Source organism: Stegodyphus dumicola, chromosome 5, assembly GCF_044657685.1.
Source record: "Stegodyphus dumicola isolate Sdum_Otavi_A_Nest chromosome 5, ASM4465768v1".
Lineage (NCBI taxonomy): Eukaryota > Metazoa > Arthropoda > Arachnida > Araneae > Eresidae > Stegodyphus > Stegodyphus dumicola.
In genome coordinates, this window is record NC_140772.1 from 167,011,648 (window position 1) to 167,029,826 (window position 18,179).

Genomic DNA, 18,179 nt, shown 5'->3' on the forward strand with positions numbered 1-18,179 from the left:
AATCGTTTATGGGCTACTAGATGGTGCAGCTCTGAGTAGGTTACGCATTGGTGCATTGTAAAATGCATTAAATCCTCTCTAATACAATCCTCCACGTTTCTAATTATTTTGGTCTTTGGTGGAAGTGGTCGTCTTAAAGAGATAATGCTCGGTACAAGTGTTAATTTCTACTCAATTATTTTAAATTATTTTGGAAGAGGTTGCCATAAGAGGTTTCATTGCATATTAAATGTTTAAATCCAGATCGCGTGGTTATATGAACCATTTTACTTAGATTTTAAAATTTTATTAAAATAAAGCATCTGAAAGGTTTCAGATTTTAAATTACGTCCGAAGGGGCCTTTTTTTAACATTTTGTGTGTTACCTTTATTTATTAAATATCATATTCTTCGCACTTAACCCGCAGGAAGGCGCGTGGTGTGTATCATACCCCAACCCTACATAAAAGTGGAATATTCCTAACTTGTGAAACTGAAATTCTGTGCTGCTTTCAGTAGCTGAGTTTCTAGTTGTGGTTGACTTTCAGAACCACTTTTTCTTTGCCTGTGTGTTTCAGAAAAAGATTTATCGGTATTTTGTTGGAACTGGGGTATGACACACACCACGCGCCTGTCCGCGTAAGCGTTTTTCTGATTTTATTCCTAGAGTGTAACAGTAAATATTTCTACTCCCAAGAGATTTTAAAGTACTTGACATTAAATTCTTAAAAATTTCCAATGGTAATTTTCTAATGCATTATGGTGAAAAGAATGACTCCCTATAAATTGGAGATGCAACGCCTGTGAGATTTATTAGAAAGATTTGAAAGCGATGAAGATTTCATTTCGGAAACTGAAGATGAAACTAGGAATATTTTCTACAGTGTTTTGGTTTCGAAAAGATAAAACATTAATTCCTGATGTTCCTAAAAAAGCAAAAACCGTTCTTATGCTTTCAACATTATATAACGATCATACTATAGATGATACTATCGGAGAAAATAAAACGTCAGGAATTATATGTTTTTATAATTATGACTAAAGGAGCAGTGGATATGGGGGATGAAATGTCAGCAAAATTATTCAATTGCCAGAATAACAAGGAGGTGGCCAATTGTAATTTTCTTTCCTGCACTGAATGTTGCTGTAATAAATGCTTGAATTATATTACATTCAACTGCTAATCCACCAACCAGAAACAGAAGTCTGTTTTTGAAGGACTTAGCATTACAATTAATGAAAAAAGTATTGAACAAAGATCAGAGATTAATACTTTACCGAGAAACTAACGTACTGCATGCAAAACAAAAGCAGAAGTTTTGACGAAGAATTAAAACGAATACATGAAATTCGAAACAACTAAGTATGAAAGATAAATTATTTGCCCTCGCGCCAAGGACAGAAGAACGTGAATGCAATTTTTAAAATGTGAAAACATTCTGTTCCAAGAACACGTGAACTTATTTCGTTCAAAGTGTGAAGAAATAAAATAAGCATTCTGTATTAGAGATGCAATGAAACTTAGAGGCATGATGTTTATTTTTTATTATTTTCATTTATCTTAATTTTAACTCTAAGATTATTTTGGAAATTAATTTTTTGAAACCCAATTATTTTTCTCGTATTTATAATACTCGAGAATAAGAAAAACAGCTTTAAAACTAAATAAAACTATTTTTATCGTATTTTAAATATCGGGGTATGTGATACCCCACGCGCCCACTCTAGTAACTTTTCTTGGTGCGCCTTCCCCCGGGTTAAACCATAAAATTTAGTTCAAGAGCAGTATCGCAAAATAATTTTAAATTGAGCACATTTTTAGAATTTCCGATTCACAGGCTCACGCGCTGGAGATAAAAATGTTATTTCTGTACAACATTGCCATGGCTCGCTTTGAAATTCTTACGTTTGTTAATCAAAAATCCGTTACAAAATATAAAATCGATAATAAAACAAATTCCAAATTTCAAATTTGGGCTTCCAGTTGCCCATATTCGCAGTAGGATTACGTCATTCGAAACTCGATGGCTCTAGGTACCGTTGTTTTATCACAATATTTGGTGGCAACAGTTTGAAAAGTGAAACGGACATTCAGAGTGATTCGACGCAAAATCGCAAAATGAAAACATTAGTCCCTCAGGGACTAATAATTTTGAAATAAACTTCTTAATTTTAATAACTGTGGTATTCTTGTTTTCAAACTTAAGTGCAAAATTAAACAATTGTTTCCTGTGCAGATGCGTTACTTTTAATTAAAATCAAATGAGAAAAAAAAATTATGCAAAAATTAATTAGGTAAAAAATTTAGTCCTATTCTTATCGCAAACCGTAACTTGAAATTGCATCTACAACTGTTTCTTATACCAAAGCTCTGGATGAATTAGTTTTCTGTTGTGCGTCAATAAATGTTTCACTAAACCGCAGCTTAAGACTATAACAACATGCGGTGCCAGGAGAGTAATTACTAAAGACCTGACAATGACCGACGCTGGACAACCCGCCTTTCCCCCTGGCTTCCATCGCGAAAGCTTCCCTCTCTAAACAACCCTCTATTTTTAACCTTAACGAAGAAACCATGGAGGTAGGCTCCATGGAAGAAACAAGCAGCCAACACATCTTCTTGCTTCTACTAGCACATGTTTCCGGTCATCCGAAGTTACGGTTGTTGAGATAAAACTTTTATCACCCAGCTTGGCGATCTTTCTAAACATGCCTTATATTTCCCATTGCAAACGAAGGGTGACATTTTTTCCGTTCCTTATTTTCCGGGGATATTCTTTCCGTTTCCCTTTTTTCCGGGTGACATTTTTTCCTACAACCTTTTAGCCAACGTCCCTTGCCATAAGGTAAATATACATAATTCGGAGAGAAAATGTTAGGGCTTGCCTTCACTTCAGAGAAGGTGAATTTGCACATTCGTAAATTTCCAGCTGACTCAGCGAAATCGTCTGGCGAATGTTAGTTCTTTGCTTCGCTTGTCGGTTATCATACTAGGTTGACATAAAACGTTGAATAGTTAGAATATTTAGGCAAAATCCTGACACCAGTTTCTGTGACATAGCAAGGACTGCTAGCCATGCAGCGAAGCTGGATTTGTGTCACTTATGACCGCAAAGTCCTCGTGGTCATAAGTGACACAAGTCCAGCTTCGCTGTATGCCTTCACTGCATGCAAATTTCCTTTGGTGCCTTAGGCCAACAACAGGGCGCCAACAGCAGGCGTTGTTTTACGCATACGGACAAGATAAAATTTGTGGACTTGATGGGATGCTACTGTCAGGCAAGTGAGATAAAGCACGAAAATAAGGAATTAGGGGTAGGAAAAACAGATTATTTATTGTTAAATAAATGAAGTCTTAGGCATTCACATATGGCATTTTCATCTTAGAACTTAAGTGTTGGACTGAAAAAAATAAGTTAAATTGTTGAATAAAATTGTTGAGTCATGCATCAGAAATAGCCGAAGTAGTAGACTTTTTAGCCGCCTCCTCGCCGAGAATGTTGCCTAGGGTGTGTGCACCATAGGAAGCGACAGATGTTAACTTCCACGAGAAGAGGCGATAGACAACTACATCGATTTACATCTTCTACGGGATTCGATTTCGGGCTCCAGGCTTTAGCAGCCAGCTCTACTACCATCCGACCAGTAGGATAGTGGATTTCCATCAAGAATGTGTAAAAATCGCTTTCTTAGCTCCTGCTTTTAATGGAAAATTGCGAATTGCAGTATATTGATATTAAATTCCCATTAATCCATCAAGGCATCGTCGCCTTTTAGTGGTGTCCTCAGAAAATCGGCATCCTATGTCGCATGTGCCTTTATCAGGCCCCGATTGAACAATATTCAGTTTCCCAGACGGTTATGGTGGTCAGTGCAAATTATACGCGGGGGGTGAAATGACAGACTTGAATAGGTTACTGTAACGTGCCATTGAAATTAGATGATTTATATTGTGCATAACCATTAAAAAAAGATTTCATTTCTCGCTATGGATGTGAAATATGTGCTTACAGTGCTCAGTTTAAAAATGTGCAAATAAAGAAAAGGATTGATTTTCGGGTTTTTTCATCAAAAGTTACTTTCTGAAGTTTTCTACTTAATGAATTTAAAATAATTGTTGCGTTAATTTTCGAAAATACTTTGGATAATCCACTTTCTATCAGAAATGAAAAGTAAAATGTAAAATCTTTCTAAATGTGCTTATTTCAAAAAATAAAAAAGTACGAGTAAAAGTTTGGTTTCTCTTTATGTTATTTTAATATTGCTTTGTTTCACACTTAATTATTTCCCAACTGGAGGTTATGTAATATTCTACATAAGTAGATTTAAAATATGTCATAAAATACCACTGCTTCATGAACTTTTTAGAACGAGTGAATTGGATAACTGCAAGAAATTCTGAGACCCAGCAATACAGCTTATGCAAAAAACTCGACAAAGGGCGGTAAAGGGTAATATATGTAAGTTTAATAAACGAGCCATTTTATAGAAATGTAAATCTGGAATTTATCTCTGCCATGCTTTTTTCAGGAACTATTCCTTTTCTGCAGTTAAAGCAATTATTGCTTTTCTTTTTATTCAATTATGTGATTTAGTAATTATGTTAGAAGATCTGACATTAATGTATGGCTAACGAATTTTTAAATCGAAAAAGCGAACATTTTTTTCTTACGTAATGCTTTCTTCCCAAGTCTTTCCGAAGCGCGTTAAAATGACTTAATTTCAGTAGGAGTTTGTTATCCATTCAGATTCGATAATTGGACGTCAGCAGATATCAGCGTAATCAGTGATATAAGTGTAGATAGATGTAGCAGCAAATCTTTCAGATGTTTTATATTTTATGTTGAAGGATGCTTATAAAAATTCTGAAGCGCAAATTCTTCAATTATTAAAGAAATGTTTCTTTATCTTTCGAATATGCTCTGTATCAACTGACATTATTTTCGATACATTGTGACAGTACAACATTTCTGACCATTAGATTAAAAGAATATTAGATTAAACTTAGATTTTGAAGTATAGTACAACGCAAGTTATCTGGATTTCAGTTATCAGGAACACTATTTGTTCTGGTCACTTATTGTTCTTTGAAAGTCAATGAAAATGATTCGAGCTGGTAAATTTTTGTGTTTTTTAATGCTTTCCATGATTTAATAATGCAGGAAGATAAATAAGAGCAGTATATTTTAAAAAAAAATGCCCTACCATTAATTTAGATGGATGTGCATGATATGTTCATTTGCTTACAATAAAAGTAATTTTGATTTTTTGACTAAGGAAGATGCTGTATCATTCCTCCAGAAAGAGGCATTCTGCTTTATTTCATAAGAACTTTTAGATGTTCTTGCTGTTTTTATGAGAGAGGCCGTAAATTAGTACAGAACAAATTTTTTTATATCTAAGCTATGAATTTGCAGTACAATAAAAGTAATTTATTGTAAATGAGATTGCCTGAAAGTAAATTGCCTGAAATATATATTCACTTCATTAATTCCGTAATAGTATGTCATCAGTTTCTAATATTTACGTCACCACATATTTGGAAAAATTTTATGGTAATTAACTTCATTAATAAAAAAATTAAATACTGTATAGGCTTGTTCTTTATTTACTCGGTGATTCATAGCATAGGCATAACAAACACTTGCTCTGTACTATAACTCACAGCCTCCATGATAATAACACCAAGAATATCATCAAGTTCCTATGAAATGAAGCAGAATGCCTCTTTCTTGAGGAATGATGCAGGATCTTTTTCAATCAAAAAAAATTGCTAACTTTTTTTTAAAAGGAAAATACAAAATGCGGTCTATTCACAGCTGTTATCTTCTTCAGTCGTATTTTTGGAAAGTTTGAGTCTACTTAATTGACGTCAATTCCTTTGTCCAGTAATAAATTTACCATAGCGTTGTCAAAAAAGATATTCTAGAACCACCGAACCAGTTTCCGGAACGTATGCTTTTCGCTCGCTTGCAAATTTTCACGTTGCTTTTACTCATATGTAGTTTCATTTGGTGGCCGTTTGCGCGCTTTTGAATGAGCGATAAAATGCCTTCTTTGAATTTCCTGGAAAAAAATTTCTTGGAAGAATGATGCAGCATCTTCCTCAGTCGTCAGTAAATCAAAATTTGATAGTATATTTTTGAAAAATGAAACCATGTTAACATGCGACCTTTTCACAGCTTTCTCGTGACTTAAGTGAACGCTGTTAGTCTAAATGACAGTCTAACTTTTAAATGTAAGAATCATAAATAATGATGAACGCATTTTTTTAAAAATTACATCGCAAACCTAATGCCGCAAAGCCATGTTGCAGAACTGCAATACATATTTTAAAATTAATCCAAAAGCAATCTGTTCTTATTTTTTTCGTATGCAGCCGAAAGTTTATTCCTGCAGTGTGAAAAGAAATAGCGCAGTACGCGTGTAACTTATAGATGCATGATTTAAAAAATTTATTTTGAGAGAAACATCTAAAATCTTCAGGTGTCACTTGGCCTTTACACTTTTAAGTAAAACTAAATTTTTAACTATGGATAATTATTTCGGGTCCACTTTTTCAGCTCTAGATGGTTAAGACTTTTCTTCTAAACCCCATAGCTGTAATAAAGTGCCTTCGAAAACCTTACCGCGGGGCCTCGAAACTGTAGTGACAAGGACTTCAAAACAGCATATCGCCTCTGTTTTGACATTCTCGTCACAATAAAAGGTGACGTCAGTTTGATACATTTTGAGAACTTTTGATACTGAAAAACAGAAGATTGACTGTGAGCGATTAAGCCCATGACTTAAGTTTAACACTTGGAATAGTATCCATATACCTGCTCAGTTCGAATTTCGTTAAGATGCATGTACACTGGGCTCCGGAAAACCTTTTTCAAGACTCCGAAAACAGAGAAAATTAATATACTCTTTTCATTCCTGCAGAAGTGTGTTTTCCAAGGGTAGCATTTCTTGGAAAGCATTTTTATTAGAGATGAGGTATCATTTCATCATTTAATCTCCGAGTCGTAACATGCGAACAGGCCAACATTTTTGGCCCCGTAGGTGATCAGTAGTGTTGACGGCCCATATAAGTTAAACGTGTTAATAATTCAACGAAAACATATCATCCCAGTTCTCTATGAAACAGAAAACTTAACACCATTCTGTCTATTGGTAAAATGATGATTGGTAATCCAGCTGTGCTTTGTTCAGTGGTATAAAATTAAAACAAGCTGTCATCTGACGTCATCATCTCACGCTGTTTCGAATAGGTACGTTGTTTCTCTGTGATATATGTCCCTCACATACAGCTGCTTCGATTCAGGAGTTCTTGTAATATTGGGGGGGGGGAGTGGGGAAGACTCTGGCCGATCCTCCTTAGAATTCGAATTTGGCATCAGGTGTCATATCAGGTGACTTTTACGAGCTCTCGAGGAACACAGAGTTACCTACAGACTTCGAAAAGACGAAGATATCAAAACAGCGGTGTCACCACATTTTACGACATGGACATCGAAGAATTTGACCCCCGACCACTACTTTGACCTCAGATAACATAAACAAGCTGTGAGATATGTAACGCGGTATATACTAGGCTATGTTCAAATGAATTTGTTTTTGGAGTAATAACTTCTTCAGAATTACGTTCGAGAACCTATACATAATTTGAATGTGAACGCTTTGAGAAATACAGTATACTAAAAAAGTAAATGCGATTAATGTGTTATAAATAAATCAAATTCATATTAACTACAATTATTTTATAAGGCTTTATTCTTTGAAGGTTTTAAAAGTTACATTTTATTTAATTTTTTTCTTTCAACAGTTTGCAATGAATTTCACATAGTAACATAAATAACACGTGTACGCTATATGTAAGCAAGCGAACATTTTATAGCAGAATGATGTAATTTATAACATCCAAAACTTCCTTTTTTAATTGCACTTATAATGCAAAATTAATTCGATATGTTATGTCGAACAGAGGCGGATCTCTTATTATTGGGATCGACCTTTTATGCAAAAAATAGATAAGAATTGAGTGTAAGCTGGCATTAAATCATAATTATTAATTAAACTGCATTTATATTTTGCGATACATTTGTTTTTGATCTATAAAACGTGTTACCCGAAAGTTGCAATCGCTCAAAATTTCTTTGCTATTGTCTTAACGGCTATATCTTTGTATATTATAAACGAATGTTTGCAGATAATTTATATTTGATATTTATAATAAAAGTCAAGTATTTAGAACCAATCGAATGCAAAGAATTTTTGATCGATCGCGATTATTTGTAAATCAAATATCGACAGTATAAGCAACATTACTATTTATCCAATTTAGTTTTGTTTCTTATGATATGCTATGATATGGCCGCTTGTCGTAGATTACAGTTGACTTAATTATGTTAAATTTGCACGAATTGTTTTCAAATATTCCTTTTTTCCTGATAAGCAGTGTATTGTTATAATAAGAACGATAAAAAAATAACACCGAAAACTTTAAGAAGTTCATTTAATATTTTTAAATCATTTGCATTATTGATAAAAAATGTGTTGCAATAATTTAAAAGAAAAATTAACGACTTTCTGTAACGTAAAATGTCAATTATTTCGCGGTCAGAATAGTTAACAGTGTGCAGAGTGACAATTGTTGTGTACGGTAATATTTTAGCAAAACAACGTAGCTTAACGACGTGGCGCGAATTATGTAAAGAATTAGAATATAAACTGAATATAACGTCAACAGAACGAATTCAGGTAATAAGTATTCGACGCTATAAAAAACAAAATAAATTCAGCTTTTTCGGAAAACACGTCACTTAGTTGTTAGCAAACTGAAATACTTATGGGTTTGTTGTGCTCAATGATCGTAGTTGGTAGCTCGTGGACAGCTTGAAGAGGTTATCGGTGTGAAAGGTCAGGCTGCTCGCCTTCGCTGCCTTCTCTATCAGTTCCAAACATCTGTGATAAAAATTTGTGGCCAAAACCGAAGGGTGAGAATTGTATACATGGTACTACACCCAAGCATCCTTATCACGCCCGGTGAGTGAACAAATTGTCGGCTGGAAAATGACTTCATTCAATTCGTTATCTTTCAACAGTGAAATTTTACCAACGGGAAGATGAAACAGAATGGCCACGGACAAGGAATGTTTCCCAAGAGAAAGTCCAAGCTGGTAAGATATTAACTATTTTGTACCAGAAGAAATGTTCTTAATATTGTTGTACAACTAGTGATAGTGTTATCTAATATCGCTTGGCCTTAACGCTGATTCATGAAATGCTGATTTTGCTTACTCTTTGAAATGCTTAATTTTGAAAATTCAGGCAGACGAAAAATTTTGTTTCCCTTTTGCTTTAATTATTTATATCTTGCATTAAGTGTGTCTGTGGTTAAATCTTTCAACTTTTGGGATCACATTACACTAGAAACTCGCCGTTCATTCAGATAATCATTGCAACCTGAAAAACTGTCAACTGTACAGGCTAATTAAACTTTGCACAGATTACAAAAAAAAAAAAAAAAAAAAAAAAAAAAAAAAAAAACGTAAAAGAAACTAATTAGGTATGTCCAGTTTAAGCAAAATAGTATAAAATGTAAACAAAGTATAAATTAAAATATGTGCCAAATAAGACATTTATGGAGGAGAAAAGTTTTAAATTAAAAAATAATAAAAATAAAATTAGGCCATAAAATTAAAAATTCTGTTCCCTAGAAGCTCCGAACCATGTCAGATTTACTGCATGCTAATGCTGTGTGCTAGGATTTGTATATCAAAGAAGTTAATAATTAAAGTAAATAAAGGTAAATAACAAAAAATGTAATCATTAAGTTACATTTTATTCTTGTGTATTTGTTATGTATAATTTTGATACACATATATGTAATATAAATGTAATATCTTGAGACTGGCCGATAGCTGTAACAGATTTGGTAGAGAGGTATGGCTGTGATAGACTTGGAGAGGTTTATTCCGTAGCTATAAAAATGACACTACAGGTAGACGTGGCCGCGGATACATAACATTATTTTATTACCCGACAACTAAAAATGTGAAAAATCTAATAACTTTAATTTGGCAATAGTCCCTTTTATTCTCATTTTAATTTATCTGCTTCCCCGCCTTGTTTTACTGCTGCTAACATGCGTCGCTCGTTTCTCTGTGTTGTCAATTGTCTAAAGATGTGCTAAGCTATACAAAATTGTGGGGGTGCTTATCGCACCCATAATGATATGTGAATGAGACAGAATATGTGTTTCAAGAATTAGTTGTGCAGTAATAAAATTATATGGTGTACCTATGGCCATGTCTGTCTGCAGTGTCATCATTATATCCACGCAATAAACCTCTCAAATGCTATTGTTTATTTATCTTTACCGATTCTATTGCAGCTATTGTCCAGTCTTAAAATATTTACAGATTTGTGTATAGTAACGTCAGTGTGTTTCAAATAACAGGCAATCGTCAAGATTTCAAATCTTTATTTGCATCATGGATAAACTAATATGTAATGGAATTAAGCGTGTGTGGGATTTTTAATATTTTCAAATCCTAATTACAAAACAGTTGGTTTTGAGACTTCGAGGACTACGTGTTCATTACATAAAAGCAAGCTTTAGAAGAAAATTCTTTCATTTCGAAAGTTACAAATTAACAAGATTTTTTTTTTCATTTTTCTCAACAGAGAGAGTTATTACTACCTTTAATTTTACTGGCTAATAGTAATAGTAGCGTATATGGGATTGGATATATGTTTAGTTACTCTTAAGCTTTTTAACTGTAATCAAGATTTTTTTCCCTCTTTTATGAGTAAATGCAGCAGATCAAAGAGACGTATGCTGCAATTCATTAACTAAGCAATAAATTTTCTAAAGAAATTTTCAGTTCATGGTTAAGTTATACATTTTTGCTCATACAAACAGAACATCATATGTAGTAATAATAATAAATAAATAAAGTATTATAGCCTCCTCTTTTCTTGTATGAAAAATTATTACGTCGGAAATTAAAGCATGGAAATTATTAATATAATGTAACTTCCAAAAATACCCAACATTACTTCAATCATTATTTTTTCCTTCCTTTTCCCGTTTCTTTCAAATTTTCTTTCCTTTTTAATAAAGTAATTCTAAGAGTTTAAAGTCCACTTTAAAGTTTTTTATCACAAATAATTATAATTTCATACAGTTATTTCTATATGTACAAAATATTACAAAAACGTATAATATCCTTCTTCCATATTTATAAATATTTTTCTAAGATTAAAATGAGATATAATATTTTAATAAAGTTTGTAACAGACCTATTTAAGTGTAATTGAACTATTTTATTCATGTCATGAACTGTAACCGAACTATTTTATTTAAACGCCATCTCGTGGCGATATGAAAAAAACGTCAGTCGACCTCCAGCCGCCATGATGATAGTTTACTATATTATGTTATGTTATTCAAATGTTTGATGTTCCATTTGCTATATGTTTCATTTTTATGTATATTTCTTTTGTTTGTAACCGTTCCTGTGTGCTCTGTTAATAAATCCTTTTAAAGCTAGCCGGCATTAGTGTCTATTGAGGAACGGCTACATCAAATTGGCGCCCATTACAAGCAAAAGAAATATACATAAAAATGAAACATATACCAAATGGAACATCAAACATTGAGAATAACATAACATATTAAGCTATCATCATGGCGGCTGGAGGTCGACTGACGTTTTTTTCATATCGCCACGAGATGGCGTTTAAATAAAATAGTTCGGTTACAGTTCATGACATGAATAAAATAGTTCAATTACACTTAAATAGGTCTGTTACAAGTTATATTTCTTTGGGAGACACAGAGTGAATTATCGCTGTGTCTGGAATTAAATACAAAGTCTTTGAAAGGCTTTAAAATAATCATTTTTTTATTATTTAAAAAAAAACTTGAACATAAACCCACTTCTCGTGCTTGACAAGATCAACCACCATTTGTATTGATGTAACTTAAAGTAACAATCAAATTCAAATTTAAAACTTACCCTAGTACAGCGGTTCTCAACGTTTGACTAATGCGTACCATCTAAACAAAAATTGAAAACCTTTAGTACCAGCACTACAAAGTACTACTACCACCACCACTCTTGAACAAAGCTCAGATCGCATAAATTTACGAGTGTTAGAAAAAAACTCAATCTGGATGTTGGGGTTTTAATTTTTGAATTTAATAGTTAAAAATACTTTACTTCTTTGCGTACCACCTATTTTTATCTTGCGTACCACCGGTTGAGAACCTCTGCCCTAGTGGCCAAAGACTACACAATTGAATTTAATCTTAAGTCGGCACATATCACCAGCGTAACAATTTCAATGAAGACAGCTATAACGAAAGCCGAATAATTTCAATCTTATCAGAGCTGTCAACACTAAATAACGTGTCCTCGAGGGGCAGAAACACGCTCTGCCTTACAATCCAAAATCTCATTTACATTTCTGATGAGGAAACAGAAAGGAGAAGTTATACGAAAAGCCTGCAATTGTAAATAACTGGTTAATTAAAATAATTACCTTATACACTTATATATATATATATTCTTATTTTTAATTCACTCTATTTAGTCATATTGTAAAGAGCTTACTTTATTCTAACCTATTATTTTTAGTTTCTAAGACTTTCTTTTCCCTTCTCATTTCAGTTTCCTGCCAGAAAGTATATTTTAATGACGCGTATGCAAATCTAAGTGAGTTAAGAACAATACTTAAGTAGCGGTTTTAAGAGTTCTTGGTAGGAAAGTTAGCTCCGAATTTATGCCACGTGTTTGAAGTAGCTTTGCACATGAATAGTTGATGCGTAGATTATATTGATAATATAATTTAAGCACCTGTTTATATTCTATTGATACGCTACGTTCGGCTTTGCTGTGTGTAGCCGATTTAGCGGTTTAGATAACGAAGGAGCCAGTCATGTAGCCTATATTACTTTATTGTGATTGTACATCTTATTTTTCTGTTACGTTACTTAGCCACAAGTGGTGGTAAATGCCCAAGTAGCACAGCAACGTCATAAGGACGTTGCAAACTCGTCGCGGATGTCGTTGCAAAAACGTTGCAATATGTCGTCTTTAAGACGCCCAGCTGTCCGTGAACATCCACTGTTTTGCAACCATTACAAAGACGTCTTTAGTACGTCTTTGCAGATGAGGTTTTTTGTCGCATAGACGTGTCGTTATTGCGTCTTTCGCAGGTGATATTTTGGTTGTGAAAGCATCGTATCACGACGTCTTAAAGACGCCTAAATGGTCGCAAAATTTCACCTTTTTGCGACAGTTGTGAAAATGCCGTTATTATGTCCTTGTGTTACATATTGATTTATGCAGGAAAATAAGCTTAATAATTAATATATTTTTCTTCTTTTTAAAATTTTTGTATTTTTTGTATTTTTCTAAAGTTTAAATACTTTATCATTTCCTTGAAACCAGAAGATAATACAATTTTTTCTTTTTAGACTAAATATGCATAGTTAATAATAGCCTTAACTATTTTCAGTAATTAAAGTTTTTAGATTTCTCTTTAGACTAAATATGCGTAATTAATAATAGCCTTAATTATTTTCAGTACTTTTTCAGTACAGTAAACTATATTTTTTAAATAACTTAAATTATAAGTTACGATTATTTAAGATTTGATCAATTTTCCATCTTAAGTGAGAGTCATTATGAAAGTGGTTATTATAAATATATAACATTAATAGCAGGTTTTAAGTAAACAAAACTCAATTAGACATAAATAAAAGTAAAGATATATATGTGGGTAAAAAAAAGAGCGTTTCTGATAACAGCACTATCACATTTATTTCTGTTAAATCTCAGAGACATTGAAAATTGCCCCTGTCATGATAAATTAGGAAGCGGTTTTTAAGGTAACATAATTAGTATTTTACTTGAACTCAAGTATAAATAAATTTATTCGCGTTTAACAGTAAAAAAATATAACCATTAACTTTTATATCTCCAAGATGCGCAAATGAAAGACAGTATAAATTATTTAATAAATGTGATAAAAAATATACCTAAATCTAATAACTTCCCATATTCATATCTAAAATGAAATAATAACCTAACAAACAACATACATGGCAGCGCTATTTAAGAAAAAATATGAACTAGTAGTGTTTGAAAGTATAAAAATTACAGAAAGAAGGCAATAGAACTAAAATTTCCAATTAATAAAAAAAATTTGTGATTTTTAAATAATAAGCAATTAAAAGTGCAATAATTATGAATTGCAGTATTTACTAGTAATGCTGAGGAACACCATTCCTTTCGATCATATGTTAATGTATTTACTTATTTTTAGTTTCTACATTTTAGAATAGTAGTAGATTACAATGATTATTTCATGCACTTTTTATAATCAATAACTTTCCTTTTGTTACTGTACAGAAATAATTTAAATAATATAGTATACGATAGTAAGCTAAGTACCTTAAAGTAAGCTTTTCGTTAAATAGCATACGATGAAACTTTTTGTTTCTATTTATTATGAATTTTTTTGTTATCACAAGCACATAAAAAGTAAGCGAAGAAAATAGACTATACTTAAATTTAATAAAAAAATAAAACCTAATTTTCAACATTCATTTATTGAGATAATCTAATAAACATACAATAACGGCAATATTTAAAAAAAAAAAAAACGCGAATTACACAGTGTTTGGAAGAATAGATACCAAACGAAAAGTAATAAAACTGCAGTTTGCAATCAAAAAAAATATTTTGTGTTTTTTAATATTACATTTCATACACTGTTTAAAATCATTAACCTTTTCTGCATACTGTACAAAAGACAATATACTATAGAATGTGCATTATTATTAATTTAATAATTAATTAATTGCTTATATACATATATCTAATTCATCTTCATCAGTCATATTAAGTACTGGTACCAGTCGAATAATTTCTGTGTATTTTGAAAATAATGAACGGACCATAACGGCTTAAATTGTTGTTGCTTCTGTATTGATTGCATTTTAAGCGAAAACAGAAAGTGGCTTATCGTTGTATGTTATTTTTGGTTTTATATGAATTAATTCTGAAAGCCAACTTTTTAATAAGAACACAATAATCGATTAATATGAATGATATGCGATATAGCACTTATAACGTTATAACCGAAGCACAAAGCTAGCAACTTTATCCAAATATATTGCACTGCTGGAACCACAGCGATTGGAGACAGACACTATTTCACGAACCACAGAAACAGTATTTCACGAACACTATATTCCACAGACCACTATAGACCACAGAGACACTACTTCACGAACACTAGATTCACAATAGCAGATATTCACACACTCAGATATTCTTCAGCAGATACTCACTCGCTGAAAGCAGTTGAAGTAAATAGATACAGAACAATGAGAAGATTCACAATGCGTTCTTTGATTGACAGTACACTACATTTACTTTTAATATAAGCAATATTATATATATCAGCCATTGCTTGATTCGATTTCAAATATGAAGTAAATCTTTTCAAACGCCTTACAGATGGCATCTTTACCCAATGACTTGTAAGAACTGCTAGAATCTGAATTAATTGTACAGTTGTTCGAATAGATTAGTTTCATTTTTAAATATTTTGCTATAATATTTATAAAAAATATTTTAAGTATTTATTATTTTAACAAAATTTTAAACAATTATTTAGTACGTATTTTTAGTACTAATTAAATTTAATAAATCAAAAATATTTATATTAAATTTACATTTCATTAGATGAATCTACCTTAGATTAATATATTTAGATGAAATAAAGTAATTAAACATTGGAAAGTAAATCTTATGCGGACTTCATATTCTTTAAAGGGCAGATCTAGTCTCTTTTTATTCTAAAAATAATGCTGATGAACTAAAAAAAAAATGCTAAAACGACCACTTGTACTAAGCGGTAAGCGTAAGCGGTCATATCATGGCGTTTCAGCGACGTCGACAAATTGCCAAGATGCAACGGCAAATATTTTGCGTCTTCGCAACGTTGTAAAGCCGTCGTAAAAGTTACCACGACCACTTTGCAACCTCTAGGTCCAGTTTGCAAAGTCGTGTGCTACTTGGGTTGTGAGCACCGAGTGAGTGCATTTCTGTGAAGTTCAAATTAGAAGGTTATTTAAACCTTCTTCTGCAGTCGTTTGTTCTTCTAAGACCTAGCGAGAATTCGCCACTTAGTCTTTTCAGTAGGATCTACAGTGTATGATTCCAAAACATACTAGAAGACTCTACAATATAAGAACAGAAGGTTATACAATCTGGTATTTTTTAAATACCAACATAGTGATATAAAATAGCGCATGTTGTTTTTAACTGATGATAATTTAATTCATTTGTGGCTAATAGGTGCTTACCAGTTGTTTGAAAACATCTGCGTTCTGCGCAAATGAAGTGGCACTTTGAGAATTGCATAAATCATGCCATACCATAAAATCAAGTTTCAAGAAAATATAATATTGTTACATTCATTATTTTTATTATTTAGGCCCTTCACCTTTTATGCATGAATAGGTAAGAAAAAAAATAATTCAGATATAAAAAATAATCCTCTGTGAAGCAAAAATAGTATTACTTACAAATTATTGTTTTTATAAAATCCTTGAACGTTAGAAAGTTCCTCCTCACTATAAAAAAGTTCCTTTTATAGAAAAGGTTTCTTTAAATGAAAAAAAAAAAAAAAGTCTGAAGATGCCTGACTGTTGTGTAATCGTCAGAAATCAAGCATATTTATCAAAGAAATATTTACAGCACTTTTTTGCTGTATTTCACAGCCGAAAGTATATTTGAAAGGTTTACGACTAGATACTATTTGAAAAATGATAATTTTATTACGCTTGTATGCGTTTATATAAATTCAGCAGAAAAAAGGAAATATTAACAAAAACAATGACAAAAATATTTAGTTTCATGAAAATTATCACCCAAAAATCTGTTTTTGCTGTCGCTTATCTCGCTTGTCTGACTTAATCAGAACAAGTCCACGAATTTTATCGTACCAACGAACGCAAGGTTACTCTCCAGGAACGTTGGCAGAACGGAGGAACTTTCGCATGCCCCTTGAGCACTGCATAGGCGGATAGTACGACTTTCCTAGCTTCGTCCCAGTTTGGGCTGAGAATTCTCAGGTAATGCTGCCAAGGGTCTCCCACCACTTTTCTCTGCAACCAAACCAATCGATAGGGCTTTTGGTTTACAGAGTATTTTGAAGGCCCTCCCTATGCTGCACAGACATTGTACACTTACAAAAATCCATGTTATCTCCGCGTATCGGTTCGACCAGCATACGATACAGCAGTCAGAAGCATTAATCGTTATACCAATCAGGGGGGCACCAAAAAAATTGTAGAATATAATTTTTATGTGCTTATTATAGTGGAGCAGTAACCGATTTACTTGTACTTCGTATTAAATCATGCACATTTTTTTCTGTACTTCATTTAAACTTATTTCCTCGAATTATTCTTGATTAATTAACTGATCTCTGAAATAAAGTTTAAAATGAAATCAAAAATTGCAAATTTTGAAATCAAATACCCCGGTCAGTTGTCGTATGGGAGTCAAATTTCTTTTCATTTTTCATAACGAGTATAAAACTTTTCCAAATATAAGAACTCGGAGACCGCATTATTTCGATTTCGTTATTTGTCGAAAATTATTATTTTTTTAAATTTGATATTGCCCAAGACATGAATATTTTTATTTAAAACACTTCTGTAATTGGAAGTATATGACTACGACCAATGATTGTGGATATTCAGTCTGCTCCGACTGCCAATTTCCCATTCATTACGGATTAAAATTCTACGCAGTCAAAGTTCTTGCTGTTCATTATGGATCTACGTTTCTGGGATTTCAGTTAGACAATTTAGCACTTTTAAACTTCAATTTAATTCGTAGACCATTTTTCTTTGAAGCAGGGGTTATATTTTACAAGTTGGATCCTGTCGACTTGCAATTTAATTCTGTAGACTAATTTTCAGTGAAACAGGAGTCATTTTTCACAAGCTGTATCCTGTCAGACATCATTGTAATGAAAACGACGTAGCAGTAATGGTGTTGTAGAAATACTGATGGCATAGATACGTAGAATATTGATGGCGTAGAAACGTAGATCCATAATGAGCAGCAAGAATTTTGATTACGTAGAATGTTGATCCATAATGAACAGGAAACTGGCAG

At 32.5% G+C, this 18,179-nt stretch overlaps 1 protein-coding gene across 2 annotated transcripts in view; it reads left to right on the top strand.

Annotated features, from left to right (window-relative positions):
• LOC118183486 (matrix metalloproteinase-21-like) overlaps nucleotides 1–18,179 on the top strand; it is a 172,003-nt gene that overhangs the window by 71,729 nt on the left and 82,095 nt on the right. Inside the window, exon 1 of one of the 2 annotated variants that reach the window (XM_035353048.2) lies at nucleotides 8,832–9,143. The exons of the other annotated variant lie outside the window; for it this stretch is intronic. The gene's annotated coding sequence lies outside the window, so the exon portion shown is untranslated. Of the gene's footprint in view, nucleotides 1–8,831; nucleotides 9,144–18,179 lie in introns of those variants that run through there. 2 annotated transcript variants of the gene reach the window in all.